Source organism: Elgaria multicarinata, chromosome 2, assembly GCF_023053635.1.
Source record: "Elgaria multicarinata webbii isolate HBS135686 ecotype San Diego chromosome 2, rElgMul1.1.pri, whole genome shotgun sequence".
NCBI classification, from domain to species: domain Eukaryota; kingdom Metazoa; phylum Chordata; class Lepidosauria; order Squamata; family Anguidae; genus Elgaria; species Elgaria multicarinata.
Window position 1 is genome coordinate 145,922,785 of NC_086172.1, and position 16,406 is coordinate 145,939,190.

The following is a 16,406-nucleotide window of genomic DNA, read 5'->3' on the forward strand; positions in this document are numbered from 1 at the left end:
TACACCTGCCTTTTCCCCCAGGATTGTCCCGGGAACATCCCTGTGCATCCAAATGACACACAGGGATCTGGGCAGCAGGCAGGGATGATCCCTCCATTTTCCTGGGATAATCCTTAGGTGTTGAAAGCGCCCAAGTCATTTGTTAAACCGTGAGTTAGCGGGTTATCTGACCATCTGCAGGGTGGCTTGTTAACCATGCAGTGTGTCTTGATTTCTTGAACAAGCCACCTTGGACGTTGTTGGGTTGTTCAGAGTGGTTAACAAGTCATGCTGCGTGGTTAACAAGCTACCATGCAGATGTTCAGACAACCCACAGTTCAGCAGCAACCCATACTCAACCAGTGAGCATGGGTTAGCGTGTTGTCTGAACAGCCCCACTATGATCAAGCAGGCTCCTAAGTATCCTAAGATTGGAGGTAGTTGTGAAGTGCTGGACAGACCTTAATAAGCCACATTGGCCAAGGCAAGGCATGTGTGGCATTGGACTACAACCTCGGAAAAGCCTTTGAAACATATAGTGGAATCACTGGTCCAATTAAGTTCTAGTTCTGTTTAGGTAGGCACTTACGCGTCACCAAAAAGGAAGAAATCTATCACCAAAAAAGAGGACACCAATTTGTCTTAGATTGGCATATGCTAATTTATATGTATAAATGAAAATTTAGAAATAATAACTATAATTTAAATAGAAATGCAGTGTATCTCACAATAGTGGGAAAGACTGTGACCCAGGCTAGATCTATACTAATGCTTTAAATCAGTATTGAAGTGCACTGACGATTATTGGGGGACGTGAGTGGGAGGGTGCTGTTGCACCATGTCCTGGTTGACAGCTGGTGTGAAGGGAGTGCTGGACTAGATGGACCCTTGGTCTGATATAACATGGCTCTTCTTATGGCCTTATGTTCTTCCTTTATACATTCCATATAAAGCTTTTCTAGCATTATTTCCCACTTTTTACTGCAACAGATGTCACTGTCTGTGCTACGAGAAATAAATACTAGGGCTGTGCATGGACACCCCCGCTCCGCTCCCGATCGGGCCCGTTCCACCCTGCCTTGATCTGCCTAGGGTCCGCTCTACTCCGCTGCAGAGCTCCGGCTCCAAATCGGAGCTCCGCAGCGGTGGGGGGCAACACCAGGTAAGCCCCCCCTCCTCCCCCTTGCCTGCGTCCGTCCCGTCTCGTCACCAGCTTCACTAGAGCCTGCGGCTCAACCAGGAACTGTAGGCCCCACTTGCGGCCTACACTTCCGGGTTGGGCCGCGGGCTCTAGTGAAGCCGGCGACGGACCGTAACGGACCAGGTAAGACCCCCTCCTTCCCCCTTACCTGGCTCTGCCGCCGTCGCCGTACGGGCTGCAGCGGCAGCAGCAGCAGGGCCAAATAAACCCCCCTTACCTTTTTTGCAGAGCTTCGGATCGAGGCGAAGGATCCGCCTTCACCTCGATTCGCTCCGCGACGCTCCGCTGCCTTAAGGGGAGGCGAAGCACCCCAATCCGCTTCTGCTTCTCCGGTCTGAGGAGAAGTGGAGCACAGCCCTAATAAATACACAAGAGGATATAGCACTACCATGATGGGATCCCATCGCTACAAAACAAGATGTAGATCTGGCCCTGGTCACCTGTGTGCCTCTGCAGTCTGCTTTCTAAGTGCAACTTCAAGGCCTCTGCTCTCTCTTCTTCTGGTTCTTCATCTCTAAACCAGACATTGACTGGGCAGTCCATACATTTTTTGTGAACTGCCCAGTGATTTTGTGAACCACCCAGAGAGCTTCAGCAGTATAGAAATGCAATAAATAAAGGAGACCTTCAAATAGAAGACTGCTCTTCAAACAGAGGACTGTCCTCGGTAAAGTAAGACACCTGTTACAGTTCTGATCCAACACCAAATCCTGAGCAGAATTCATTAGCATCCTTACCAAAAACAGGACTCAATTAGGAACAGTGGCAGCTGGAGACAAAAGAGATGCAAAGTCCCCCAACTCTCCACGCTCTCTTCCCTGTTTGTCTCCAGTTCCAGGAAAAGGCAGCTGCTAGCAAATGGCTCCACTACAAAAGGGGATTTGCTGAAAGCCCTTTCCAGTTCTAAGATGTGCCAACACACCCTGGCAAGTGCATGAGGTATACTGCGGAAGGCATGGTGACAAGAAGGTGACTGTAGCTTTGACAGACAGAGGCAGGCTTGAGGAAGGGAAGGAGAAGATGGCAGGAGATGGCAGATATGGATTTTTTAATGGAACCACCATGCTGAGACCAGGCCGCACTGAATAACTGTGTGATCTTATTACTGGCATCTTTGTCTTGCCTCTCGCTCCCCCGCCCTCTCTTTCCCGCTTATTTTCTTCTCTGCTTTGTTGCTTCTGTGATGGAAGATGGAAACTCTCGGAGTGAGAGTTTCTGCTTATTTCTATGAAGTGCCCAGCAAGTCTTTAGGTGTTAGAAAAACATAAAGTGATAAAAAAAAAGTGCAGAGATTTGAAACTGTGCCGCCTCATGGAATCTTACTTGAAAAACACATTTATTTAGGCACAGTTATGGTCCTGGCACAGAGACAAACACCGAAAAGCTGACAAGAGACTGTAAATAAGCAAAGGGGTATTCAGATAAACAGCTAGGAATGGAGGTGTGGGAGGTAGCCAGGTGGGTCTGATGTAGCATCTTCATTAGAAGTCTGGAGATTGGAACAGGAGACTCTAATGAGATTCACAGATGATACTAAATCAGAAGAAGCTGCAAACCTCAGTGAGGACAGAGAAATTTACATGCATCCATCTTTCCTAGACCCTACTACGGCCAAAGGAAGTGACATTTAAAATGATATAGAATTCCATTCCAATTGGAATACTGATTAATGGGAGGGGGGAACCCAATCATACTCAAGTACCTCAGCAAAGTGATCCATCCGTGTCTTGGTTACATCATCAGTAGACTACTGCAATGCACTCTATGGCCCTTTCTACACCTCCCAGCCTTCCAGGAGGGAGGATCTCACAATATCCTGATCGCGAGATCCTCCCCCAGGGTGCATACATGGCGCGTGACATTCCAGGAGGAAAGAGGCACATCATGGCCACCATTTTTTCCCCATGAGAGTGGCCGGTTGCGCAAGAGCGAGGCCCTGCTCCAGTGAAAAAATGAGTGGTGGGGGGACAGTGCACCCCTTAAACCCCACCACCACTATCGCAGGGATGGTGGAATTGCTCACCCTCCTACTCCCGATGGGCATGGAGCTGTGCCACGCAGCTCTGTGCCCATTTCTGGTGCCGCGCTTACAGGACGGGCACCCACACCTCCTGCGGACTCGGGATAGTCCCGAGACTGTGGGAAGAATGGGGTTTTCCCTGGGTTTCTTAAGCCCCAGGAAAACTCGTCCCCGTCCCCCTGCCCCTGGGAGTCACTGTGCATCATTTCGACACACAGGGACTCGGCCGTGACCAGCCAGGACTATTGGGCTGGTGTAGACATGGCCTATGTGGGGCTACCCCTGGGGAGTATCCACAGCAAAATGTGGCAGCTAGGCTGCTAACTGGTACATGGTATTGGGACCATATTACACCTGTCCTGAAAGACTAGCACTAATTGACAACTGCTTTCTGGGCCCAATTCAAGGTGGTTTTAACCTTTAAAGCCCTAAACAGCTTAGGACCTGGGTGTCTGAGGGACCAGCTGTTTCGCCCTGAGCCTGCCAGAGTACTAAGATCTGCATGAGAGGCCCTCTTGAAGTCACTATTACCCATTTGTCCTGTACTTGTGAGAGGCTCATTTGCCATGTACATATGAGAGGACTTTCTCCTGTGTTGCTCCCAAGGTGTGGAACATGCTCCCTTAAGAACTACAACTGGCCCCCACTCTCTTGGCTTTAGAAAGCATGTGAAGACACATCTTTTTAATACAGCCTAAATTATGTAGGTTTAATGTTGCACTGCTGTTTTAATTGTTTTTACTGTATTAAGGTTTTGTTGTTTTTAAATTGTTGTGCACCACCTTGATGGCTTTTTAGCAAATAAGGTGGTATATAAACATTAGCAATAAATAACAGCAACCAGAGAACAGTACCTCAGAACAGAACATAGATCTCTTCACTACAGAATCCAGTATTTTTGAAGGCCCCTTGGGCAAGACTCTCTCAATGCACTGCCTACCTCAGCAAGCACCTTCTCACTGCTATTGTTGCCAGCTGCTGATGCTGATGCTTCTCTTCCTCCTTTTCCTTATCATGGCTACCACCTTCTTGCTTGCCAGGCAAGCAGGACCGTGTGCAAGCAAGCAGTGGTATCTAGTGCTTCTCCTTTTCACCACCACTGTTGCCTGGGCCAGAGTGAGAGGGGCATGAACAAGTAGGTTACCATGGCGAAGGGGGGAGGGCAGGAGGCTCTTGCCAGTGCCCCCTGCTGGCGTGTGGGCCCTTTGCAAGTGCCTGACCATGCCAACTCAATAATTTGTCTCCCCAGGGTTAGATCCAGATTTAGGCACAAGCATTTGGGCTAGCAGATTTCCTCACCCCCGTTGTTCCCACAGCAGCCCCTTCAGTCCTCTGAAAATGCTACACAGAGGGTGGGGGACCTTGATGTATGAGTTGAACTGCGGTGTAGGGAGAGGGGTTTTCCCCCCAAATTGGGCAAAGGGATCTTCTGTGAGCAGACCCCTTTCTGTCAATGGAAGGCAGATCCAACACCCCCAAACCATAGATACAGCCCATTCTGCAACTAGGCCAAGTGATATATATAAGGGATATATATTTAGCTATCACCTGTTTGGTATAACAACAAAAGTGAAAACATACTTGAGGCAAACGAGAGCATGTTAATTATGAAAAATCTAGCAGTATTCAAATTATTTAGATTGTATAGTTCAGGTAGTAGGATGAATCAGCTCACAAACGGGCACTTTATTACTATGATATCTTTAAGCTGCATTGTAACAGATACTTGAATTGTTTATCAATGCATATTAGATAGTAATGCACAGTTCCGTTGATTGTAAGTTGCACTTCATAACAGCAGTATATTTTCAACTTTTAATAAAAAATTTTTTTAAAACAACAACAACACATTAATAGTACTCTACACATCATTTATCTATCCAGAGAAGGGACTGATCAAAATTCTCATAATCCCCCTGATCAAAAGAAAAACATGAAGAAAAAGAAAACCAGACTCTGGTTTTGCATTTGTGGTGATGATAGAAGCACAGGAGTGTTTTTGTGGAATGATTATTTTGAAAAGTAGCTATAAAAAAAGGAAATGTTATGAGTGAGAAAAGTGTGGGGGGGTATGTGTGTGTGATAAAGGAAATTTGCTTGTCACAGGCCAATTATGCAGAGCTGCTTTCACCAATGCGTTCAACCTACAAGAAAAAGGATTTAAACTAAACATTAGGAAGAACTTCCTGATGGTGCAAGGTGTTCAACCTTGGAACAGACTCTTTCAGAAGGTGATGGACTCTCATTTGCTAGGGGTGTCTAAGTGGAGGCTGGATGGCCCACATATCAAATATATTATATTACTGGGTGTCCTGAATCAGCAGGGGGGTTGCCTAGAGGACCTCTGATTTTATTCTTCTGTGAATGAGTACATGTTGACTGCCAGAGTGTGTCCCAATAGAACATATGGGACTCCATCTCTGGTTTCCCCTGTCTCATTAGTGTGAAGATACTAGAAAGATGTTGTGGAGTCAGGGATAGTTCATACATGTCATAATTTGATAACTCACAGCTAGGAATATATGGATTTTGTTAAATCCATTCTGTCTGTGTTTCGCAGAGTAGGGCATAGGATGGTGGTGGGCCCTTTTGGTGATGGTCCACCACACTTCTGGATCTTCTACCTGAGGCAGGCGATTTACCCCAACTCCTGGGAGGGCCAGCCCTGCTGAGAGAGGTCTTCACCAGAGATCTTCTTTCCCATTATCTGTCACCTGATTCTTTAAACTGGAGATGCTGGGACTTGAATCTAAGACTTTTCGCATGCAAAGTAGGAGCTCTACCATTGAGCTGTGGAGGAATTGTTGGGCTGGAATGAAATCCCGCAGGAAGAATCGACACAAAAGTTTCACTATCATGACTACTTCACATTCCTTGGCTGTAGCTGAAAGCCTTTGAGAAATCAGTAAATGAGTATCTTACACCCTTTTGGAACTATAGCAAGTTTGGTATTTTCCTTTCCACACCTGGGATAGGAACATAATAATGGGAAATATAGTGGGTTTTCCATGATTTGGGGTGCATCCAAACAGACGGCTTCTAGCTCTACCAGTCAAAAGGCATCTATGCAGCTATTCTGCCTTTCCCTCCTTAACTGATTTTCTATGGTGAGAAAAAAGATGGAAGTGGGAAATCAGGACATCTGGTCACCGCACTCTGTAAAGCTCCATGAAAGAGGCAATAGAATTGCATGATAAAAATCAGGCCTGCAAGTCCTCAGCTTTTGTGTTTTTCAAGGTGACATCATGAATACTAATGGAACAGGTTGTAATCATAGAGCCAATGGTGCATCTAAGGCTGGACCTCAGCGACAAAGTCCAGGGTCCTGAGGCCCAGGGGCCACCAAAAGGGTCACTCAGAGAGCAGCAACTGATGAGGGCGGCGGCAGCAGCAAACGGCCCAACATCAGCCCCAGGCCTGGCATGGATATGCCAGGCCAGGGGCTGATTAAGACTGACTCTCTGCAGCATCTTTTTTGCCTTATTTATTTTAAAAATGTAATAGGGATGTATGTGCTCATTGTATCTTTTTTATTATTTTAAAAAACTATTACCCTTTTCTAGAACAAAATGGTGCCAGTGTGCTGTAGTGGCTAGAATGTTGGACTGGGAGTTGGGAGTTCCGAGTTCTAGTCCCCACTTGGCCATGGAAGCTCACCGGGTGACTTTGGGCCAGTCGCACAGACTCTCAGCCGAACCTACCTCACAGGTTTGTTATTGTGAGGATAAAAATGGAGAAGAGGAGGATTCTGTCCGCCACCTTGAGTTGCTTGGAGGAAAAAAGGCGGGATATAAATGCAATAAATAAATAAATAAATAAATAAATAAATAAATTCCCCAATTAAATCTGTTTAGCATCAGGGCAGCAGAAGCAAAGTCCATTTTATTTCTGGGTCAATGTTGGAGCTATGATTTGAGTTTAAAATGCAAACCTGCACATGCTCAAGGCATTTCCTTTTTATCATTGTTGTCAAAATCTGTGTTTGTTTGGTTGTTCTAACATATCAGGTATTTAGAAGCAATTGTAAAGCACAGAATGTGGGGGAAGAGAAATGTTAGTTGCATGCTCTGCAACTGAAGCAATACATATGGCCGTCTAAAGGGGGCGGGGGCAGGGTGTCCTACCAAGACCATTATGAGCAGAGCCTAACATTATCCAGCTGCACCATTGCATGGAGTTAATGGTTGATGGGACAAATAATGGCTGAGCATAGCTTGTTATGGCTCCTGTTCTCTTAAAACTCCCCTTCTCCTCCACGGCAGCTATTCTGTTTATTTTCCGTGTGTTTGGCTCCCTTTTTCTCCTTGTCCTCTGCACTCAGGTGGTTGGAATTGTATTTCCTTAGAGGGGAAAATGCCAAATAAATATATGTAAATACTTTTTCTGAAGCAAAGAATGTAGGGACTTTTGAGGGCATGTGGGATTTAGATTTATTGGAAATGTCTGGTCTACATGGAGAGCCCTGGCCTCAGCACTGAACTTTTATGTCTCTCAGATCTGAAACCTTCAGAAGCAGCTGCCTCAATCTAAAAAAGTCTAGGGAATAAAGCAAAAACTGACAATCGGAGATTTGTCTTGTAAAAGTGCTTGTAATACATCTCTCTGGGGAAATAATTTCCCAAATGCTTAAAAGACACACTGCAGAAGGAAGGAGTGTTAATAGCAAGAAGGGCTGAAGAGGACTGGAGGAGAAAATTAGACGAGAATTTTCAGAGAGATGTAATTTTAGAAAATGTAGGAAAGAAAAAAGAAAGAGAGAAAGGCAGACTTTTGTCTCTTAGGTCTGAAACCTTTAGACATTGTTTCATCTAAAAAAAACAGTCTAGGGAATCAAGCAAAATTGTTTATCAGTTATGTTAACAGAGAACGCCCTAAATAACTTGGTTCCCAAATATCTGAAAGAGCATTTCTTCCCCTATAGACGAGTCCAAGTGCTAAGGTTAGCGGGGAGGTCCTGTTATCAATCATGACACCCTCAAGAGTTCCTGGAGTGGCAAGAGCTTTATCTGTTGCAGCCTCAAGGTTGTGTAATTCCCTCCCCGCTGAAGTACATCTGACACCTTCATTGTTTGCATTTCATCGGCAAGCCAAGTTGCACCTCTTTACTCAGGCCTTTGGAAGTGGATGAAGGACGGGATGCTGTTGCTTTCCCATGCAGTGAATTAGTATGTATTGAGGTTTTTCACAGTTGTTTTTAAGTTATTTTATTGATATGTATATATGCCACCCTGGGACTGTAACGCTGAAGGACGGGCTATAATTTTAGAAAGAATGATCCTGTTCAGACGAAACATTAAGCCACGATGGTTAAGCATTTTGAGCTAAACATCATGGCTTAGTGTGCCGTGTGAAAGATGACTTAAAGTGGTGTGTGGACCATTCCTAATCATGGTGGCTACGTAGCCGCAGTTTAAACACACTCACTAACTATTTGCTGCAAAAGTGTTAGTGACCTAACCATGGTTTAGCGTGTTGTCTAAACAGGCCCAAAGAAAGAAAGAAGAAAAAGGTTGTGTTATGTTTTTGAGAGCTAAACTAATGACTACATGCAAATATTTGTAGTTGCATTACACCACACACACACACACACACACACACTAAAAAGCAGGTTTGGGAGAAGGGGGTTTCACCCTTTTTGTGCTCTCCACTTTTCTGCTTCAAATATATTCCGCTCTGCTCCCCACCACCCAACAGGGTTCCAAACGTGCATTTGGAGCTGTGCCAGGGAGAGTAGCTTGGAGGGTAAATTTGAAGCAAAGCAAAGCAAACATCCCCTCTCACTTCTGCATTCCACATCACCAGCATCAGCAAAGCTGTTTTGTGTGGCCACTGGAAGTGTCTTACGTGCTTTTCCATAGAATGCCAAGTTTGGCCCTTCCAGCGCAATGCTTTTATTTCTTCATGGCATTTATGTGGTCTGACATGAAGTATGGCACAAGAATTTATACCATTAAATTACACAGGTGAGGCAGCCGCTACCTGTTCTGGGTACTCATGAGAAAACAGACTCTCCCACTAGCCATCATACATGACAATGTTCAATCTTTTCTCTACGCATGGTCTACCTCCCTGCAGAAAGCATGCCACAAATGAAGTGGCCTTCATCTTAATGTTGGTGAACCTCTCTTCTGAATTTACAAGATCATCCTACGCTGCCCATCTTAGAAACCTCGCTGAGTATCGGGTATACCTGCAGTGCTAGGCATCTCTTGCATCACTTCTTCCCCACCCACCCCCTACCTGCATACTCCCTATGCACATCTACACCTGTCCATTGATGCTTTCTCCCCACCCCACCCCACCTCACCTCACCTCAACAGTCCTCATGCCATTTTATCTCTATCTTAAGACAGCTGGGACTGCAGTATATGGAGAGCTTGTGACTAAACAGCTCCTTTTCATTATTATGGTTATGACCATCAATTTTGGAAACTCTAAGTTGGGATCATTCACAGGTGTGTTACCATAAAGTCACAGGGTTGGATCCCTGCCTTCCATGGGTGGAAGGGGTCCACTCACAGAAGGTGCATCTACCTGATTTTGGGAGTTCCCCCTTGTCCCTTGCACCACAGCTCAGTCTATTCAGCAGGGTCCCCCAACACTCTGTGTAACATTTTCAGGAGGATGGAGGGGCTGCTGTGAGGAGGGGGGGGCAAGGAAGACCACTTCTGTCAGCCCAGTTGCATGTGCCTAAATCTGGATCCAACTCACGCAAAACTGTGTGTTGTCCACACCCCAACCCAAGACTGGACTGGATTGCTGCATTTTGGACTCTTCAACAAAGTTAGAACTGCCAATTGATTCAGGGTAAGTCAATTAACTGTCTTGCTTTTAACCAGTCAGTTAAGTAATACCGAATCTAGGTGCTATTTTTAAGAACATATTATATCAGAAAAAAGAAAGAAGAGGAAGAGAATGGTTTCTATGAACTAAACCATGTATTGTTCGAAAAACCAATTTGGACATATTGTCTAAATTAAGAGACTCATGTGGATGACTTCAAACTACCTCCTTTCATAAGAAGACACTTCTAACAAAACCTGATTTGAACTCCACATTTTAAACCTGCAATTAATTAATGAATCAGCATGTAACAATAGGGTAACCAGCATGAGAAGACAGGATGAGGCAGAGTGATGAAAGCACATTTTACTGCAAGGAAAGATCCTATCCCAGTTGCACAAGGTGGACAGGGCGAGGTGGATGGGGGTGGATATTGCAAGTGGTGTCCTTCGTGAGCTTTTATCACCATAACACCAAAATATTGCCAGGAAGAGAAAATGAGAAATTCAGTGTGGGGGAGCCTTTCTAGGTTTCCCACTTTGGTTTCTGTGCCGAAGTGTGCGGCATGCAGCTTGCCTCAAGGTAAGGTGGGCATACAGCGTACCTCAAGGTAGCTCCATGCCCACCTCTAAAGAGTGATAAAAAGAAATCAAGCAGAGGTGAGTGGAAGTCTGCCCTCAGGATAACTGCAGCCTATGGGGTAATGTGTAAAGACAGCAATTATCCTGGAAGTAAAACTAATTTGCCTGGAGGAATAGTAGATCCCCCATCTTCAGATCATGAAGCAGTGGATGCTGGGCTTTCACAGAGCTAGCTGGCTGGGGGAGGGCAGGCAGCATGGAAATGAAAATGCAAGTCGGACACTGTTGGGGCACAGGGCATGTTTTTCCACGCCTGACCCTAAAAGTGTTTTTCAGCCACTCTCATGTCATCTGTGTGCATGAGTGGATCCTGTCCATGCCAGACACAAAGTGGAATGGAGCAATTTTTGATCAAAAATGAACATGCACTCTAGCCAATGTTAGTTTAACATTCAAATGTAAGCAAAAAAACAATTCCAGCAGTACGTGTGCAAGTGTCACGCACCAGCACGACAGATGCAGGCTATGAAACACGCATGCACACACACTCTTTCAGCATCAGTTCAGAAGAACTGCCACAGCATCTGCCCCCAAAGCTGACGATGGAGCCTCAAGAATAAAGCGGAGGGTGACTCTCGGTGCATCCATTGTGGGACCCTGACTGCACAAACACAGCCAGTACTGAAACTGCAGCAAACAATGCTCCCCCAGTTTTTTGGTCCATATTGTGACAGAAAAGCATTCCTCAGCAACTGTGTTTTACTTCTCGGCTGCTATAGCAAGATGGAACTTCTGTAGCCCTAGGTAACTTGTAAGCACTTGTGAGAGGCAATCATGCCTAGAGGGTAACCATAGTTGGGTCTCCCCAGTTAAAACAAATGCCCCCAGAGAGGCAGAGTGGATTTAATGGACATAGTCTTGGACATGGACTCGTAAGTCCCCTGGGTTCAAATCCCCCATCCCGCCACAAAATACAGTGGATGATCTGGGGTTAGTCATCTCTCTGCCTGACTTACCTCACTGTGGTCTTGCGAGGATAAAATAGGATCATCTTTATGAGCCTCTTAGAGTAGCCACAAACCCAAGGGAACCCTCCCCAGCTCATGTGAGAAATATTATTCTGTTCTGCACAACAGGTCTTGCCTTCTCTTTGGGGAGGAAGGATTTATGGAGCTTTCCCTGAAGAAATTCAAGTGGCAGAGGTGAACAAGTCCTCTCCAACCTCACTGAACTGGGGATTATATTGTCTGGCTCTGCTTTTAGACCAAAGCTCTGATCCTGAACACACTGTCTTGGAAAGAAATACTTCTGATATAAATTGGACTTACTTCCTATTCAACTTGCTTAGGATCGCTTGTCCGGCTGCATTCTAATGCACATTTACCCAGTCGTAATCCCCATGAACTCAGTGGAATTTGCTTCCAGGTAAACATGCTTAGGATCGGGCTGTTCTTATTTTCCTTCTTCGGGGCTTTCTGCAGGTGGCCGATCCAGGGCGTGATTTGAGGCAGCGGAGAAGTGAGGGCAGCCAGCGCGGATGACCAGGCGACAGCAGGTGTTTCTGCTAGGGCAGCCTTTCCCAACCGGGTGATCTCCAGATGTTTTGGATCAACTCCCATTAGCCAATAGTCAGCGATGATGGGAGGTTGTAGTCCAAAACGTGCAGCGGGCGCCGAGTTGGAGAAGGCTGTTCTACGGGATGCGCCGCCGTCCAGGCAAAGGCATTTCAGGCTAGGCCAGTCCTTGCGGGGAAACTCGCCGGATCGAGCCTCCGCCCTTGCTTAGCCCCCTCCCCCGGGACAGCCAGGAGCCAGGAGCCCCCTCGGTGGGCCTAGCGCACTCAATCCGCGCCCATCACCGCAGCCTCAGGCCGCTGAACTCACCTTTCCCCTTCGGTTCCATTGAAATCAGTGAGGCACGCGCGGAGGACCCAAATGCCCCCAAACTTCGCTCCAACAGCACTAAAGAGACCCGCTCGCCCCCGCCCCGCCCGGCTTTGGGGTCTCCCTCTCCCCGCGCCCCAAGCCCAGTCCCGCGATTTCGGTCCCACTCTTTGGCGAGGGCGCGCCGCGGGAGGACTCCACTTCGAGGGTCCCCGCGCCTCGCCGGCAGCCGAGAACCGGCTGGAGGGTCCTGCGGGAGCCTTACCGGAGACGAGGCGGCGGTGGCGGCTGCCTCACCCGGCGAGTGGGAGCCAGGCGGCGCGCAGGAAGCCGGGCGCAGGCATGATCCTGGGGCGGGCTGGCCGCTCCTCGCCTCCTGGTTGCCACCTGCCTGGGCAGGAGAGCGCGTCAGGTGGGCACCGCGCGGGCGGAGGGTCAGCCTCCGGGAGGCAGGGCAGAGCCGAAGAGGCGGCGGCACAGGCGGAGCCAAGGCGCTGGGGCTGCGCCTGAGCGAGACGGAGAGCACTGGCGGGGAAGCGCCCGGCCCCGCAGCTGCAGCAACGCCTCGCGTCGCCTCCGGCCGGGCGAGAGATCCCCGCTGCTCAGAGCGCCCCGCTCCCTGCCTCCCGCTCACGGCGGCGGGGGGGGGGGGGGGAGCTGCGCCGCTAGACGTGCCTCGTTGTCCCTTCCCCCTTCGACGCCTCCCCCCGCCCGAGCGCCTCAGACCCTTTGCGTTTCCCCCCAGCTCCGTCCCTCCAGGCCCCCGAGCGCGGACTGTAGTTCTTTCCTGGGCAGCAGCAGCAATGCCGCGGCCAGAGAGGGGGATGGGACGGAAGAAGAGCTGAGTCCAGAAAGACGGTTTTCTGTTCCAGATGTGCGCCCTTCTTCCCTTAACCGAATCCTCCGCCCCCCCCCCCCTTTAGTTGACTGGAAGTAAACAGCCCAATCCTATGCATGTCGACTCTCAGAAGTAAGGCTCACTCCATCCGTTGGAGCTTACTCCCAGGTAAACGCATATAGGCTTGCAGTTCTGCACAAGATCTGAACAATGTAATTTATCGGCTAGATTGGTTTCTTTAAGGCAAATTCAATTTTAAACAAGGCAGCAATGTCTAATCAATTTACACATCAGTAGATGGGTTCCTCCCCCCCACCCCCATGTATATATTAGATCGGCTCTTACATGAGGCTCCCCCATCCAAGGGGGAAGAGCAGGTCCACACCTGCCCAGCCCTAGCAGTGCTGCAACCCCTACTCCTAGACCATTCGGTGGGTTCCAGTAGCTGGAAAGATTTGAAGGGAATGGGGAAGGCAATGTGAATTTCTGTTGCGGAGATGGATGGATGATCCCCACTTTTTTCTTTTTTCTTATTAAATTGTATGTGTGATTTCACACCTTTAAAAGGCAATTACGCTGAAGCTTCCAAAATATGCAAATATATTTATATTTAGTACATTAAAAGCCAGATGATTAAACTGAGGCAATGATCCTAAACACACTTACCTGGGAGTAAATCCCATTGAACTCAGTGGGACTTATATCTTAACCAGACATGCAGAATTCTGCCATGTAAGTTGCAATCCTATGAGCTCAGTGAGACTTAGTGAGGTTGGGGTGGATGAAATTCTTTAATCTTTACTAACGATAATTTTAAAAAGAGGGTTTTTTTCAATAACGAAGGTAATTTGCCATTCAATTTGTTTGCCCACTGGGTTGATGTCCACATTAACAGACTCCCCCCCCCCAATTCCCCTACCTCCCACCCCAGGAAGGCTCCATCAGGGTGAAACAGGGACTTGCTGAGAAGATTGTGGGATTTCATGAAAAAGGCTAGCTTGAGCCCTCTGTGAATGCTGTGTGTTTGCCAAGCATGCATCATTCACCAGCCTTAGTGGTGATGCTGTGTAGGCAGATAGCTAACAGGAGTGGATGGGAATGGCTAATTCACCTACCTCACTGAATTTCTCTCTCAGTTAAAATAAAGAGATGCCTACACTCCCCCATTTTATCCTGTGATGTATTTTTATTTCTTTTTAGTCTGAGTCGAAACATTTTATCCCCCACCCACCCACCCACCCACCCCGGTGGTACTGAACAATCACATGTGTGTTTTTTCCTTACTGAGGAAAGATTCTCTAAAAAAACCAAAAATGCCTAGGGGAACTTCCACATGGAGGAAAAGCTGTTTGGGTGTACTTGAAACACAAGAACATGAAGACTGTTCTTGCTGGATCAAATCAAGATTAATCTAGTATTCTGCCTCCAACAGCCAGACATCCCTGGGCACCTACCAAAAGTTGTGACGACAGACAGTGGGCCTAGCATACACAATTTTCAAAAAGCGTTGAGTTATATTCATGGAGGATAGATCCACCAGAGGCCATTAGCTATTCCAGCCAAACTGAACCTCCATGTTTAGGGACAGTACACCATTTTGTTATCAGATGCTGGGGGCGAAAGCATCCAACCCTATTGGTTCACCTGCAGCATCTGGTAATTGATGGTTCAGGACCAGCCCTCCCATGAGACAAGGTGAATTCCCCCACCTCAGGCAACAGAGCAGGAAGAGCAGCAATTATGTGGTCCCCTTTTGGCCAAGAGGGCCCCTCACAGGAGCCTGGTTGGCCCAAAAAAAGGGATTGGCATGGCTTTGTGGAGAGAGCTGGCCAGGCCAAAATGCCTGACTCTGTTGGGTCCTTCCTCAGAGCCAGGCACTGTGGGATTGGTGTCCCTGGAGATCGCCCACCCATCCACGTATCCACTCTGGGAGAATCTTCACATTGGTGTGGGGTGGGAGACATGGCAGAGGAGGCAATGGGGATGGGTGGGCAAGAAGTAGCAGAGACACACGTGTGCTCTACCACATCAGGCAGTAGGAGAGCTTGTATCAGCCTTGAAACCATTGCATCTCTGGCTAAAAAGGTAGCCCATACTGAGAAAGTTCTTGAGATCCTCAGGATCCACTGCCAGAACAGAGTGGCTAGATGAACCAGTGATCTGACTCTAGAAGGCAGCTTCATCAATAGCTCCTATTGAACAGATCCTCCATGAATTTAGCATAATCCTTTCTTCAGGGCTGGCTTTAGGGTGGGTGAGCTGGGTGGTCACCTGGGGTGCTGGGCTGAGGGGCCATCAAGCTGAGCTCAGTGGCTGTGATATATATGCTTTAAGGTGGATTCCTGCATTGATTCTCTCTCTCTCTCTCTCTAGTCTGCAATGAGCTAGAGTGGCAAAAAGCCATTGCCCGTATCCTTTCTTTCAAGGTTCTACAGATCGTTTGGGTACTAACTACAAAAATGATCCAGCTTTACTTTGAGGCAATGTTACAGAGCACTTAGCAGTTCAAATACTGTAAACGCTATAGTACTATATAAATAAGTCATAAGCTGCAACAGGTCAGCTGGTTACCTTTTTTATTCATAACTTTTCTTTATAATTTTTAAAGATAAAATAATGGATATTTTAAAATAAAGAATACTTACCAAACATTAGGAACTGCTAAAACCTGTGATAGGTCTGCTGTGTTACATAATGCACTGCCACTGCTCAGAATGTGGCTTTTTGAACTTTGGCCTGTGCACACTGACTGAGAGATCAAGGTTTTTGAGCAATGTTGTTCTTGCTGAACATCAGACCGTATTTACAGTGGCCATTCACAAAACCGTTGTTGGGTGATATCATATAACAGATATCCTTGCATTGATGAGCAGATTAACACATTTGTGATAAACACACACACTTTTGTCTCTGTTCAAGCCACAGGAGACAGAGTTAAACCTCTTGAGGAAATGTAGCCCAGCTGTTTCACAGCAAAATCTGAAGTCTAATAAAGACATCCAAGGTGACCTCTTTGCTAGAAAGACAAAAGCTTAGTTTTGCCCCTGAAATAGAAATGCAGAGCTTTTCCCTTGTGAAAGGGAGATATGCCACAAGAATAGTTTGGCACAAAGTAACATTT

At 47.1% G+C, this 16,406-nt stretch overlaps 1 protein-coding gene across 1 annotated transcript in view; it reads right to left on the reverse strand.

Moving 5' to 3' along the window:
• SYNDIG1L (synapse differentiation inducing 1 like) overlaps window positions 1–15,961 on the reverse strand; it is a 57,994-nt gene extending 42,033 nt beyond the window's left edge. The window contains exon 1 of the mRNA XM_063117862.1: window positions 15,931–15,961. The gene's annotated coding sequence lies outside the window, so the exon portion shown is untranslated. The remainder of the gene's footprint in view (window positions 1–15,930) is intronic.
• Window positions 15,962–16,406: the final 445 nt, after the last annotated feature.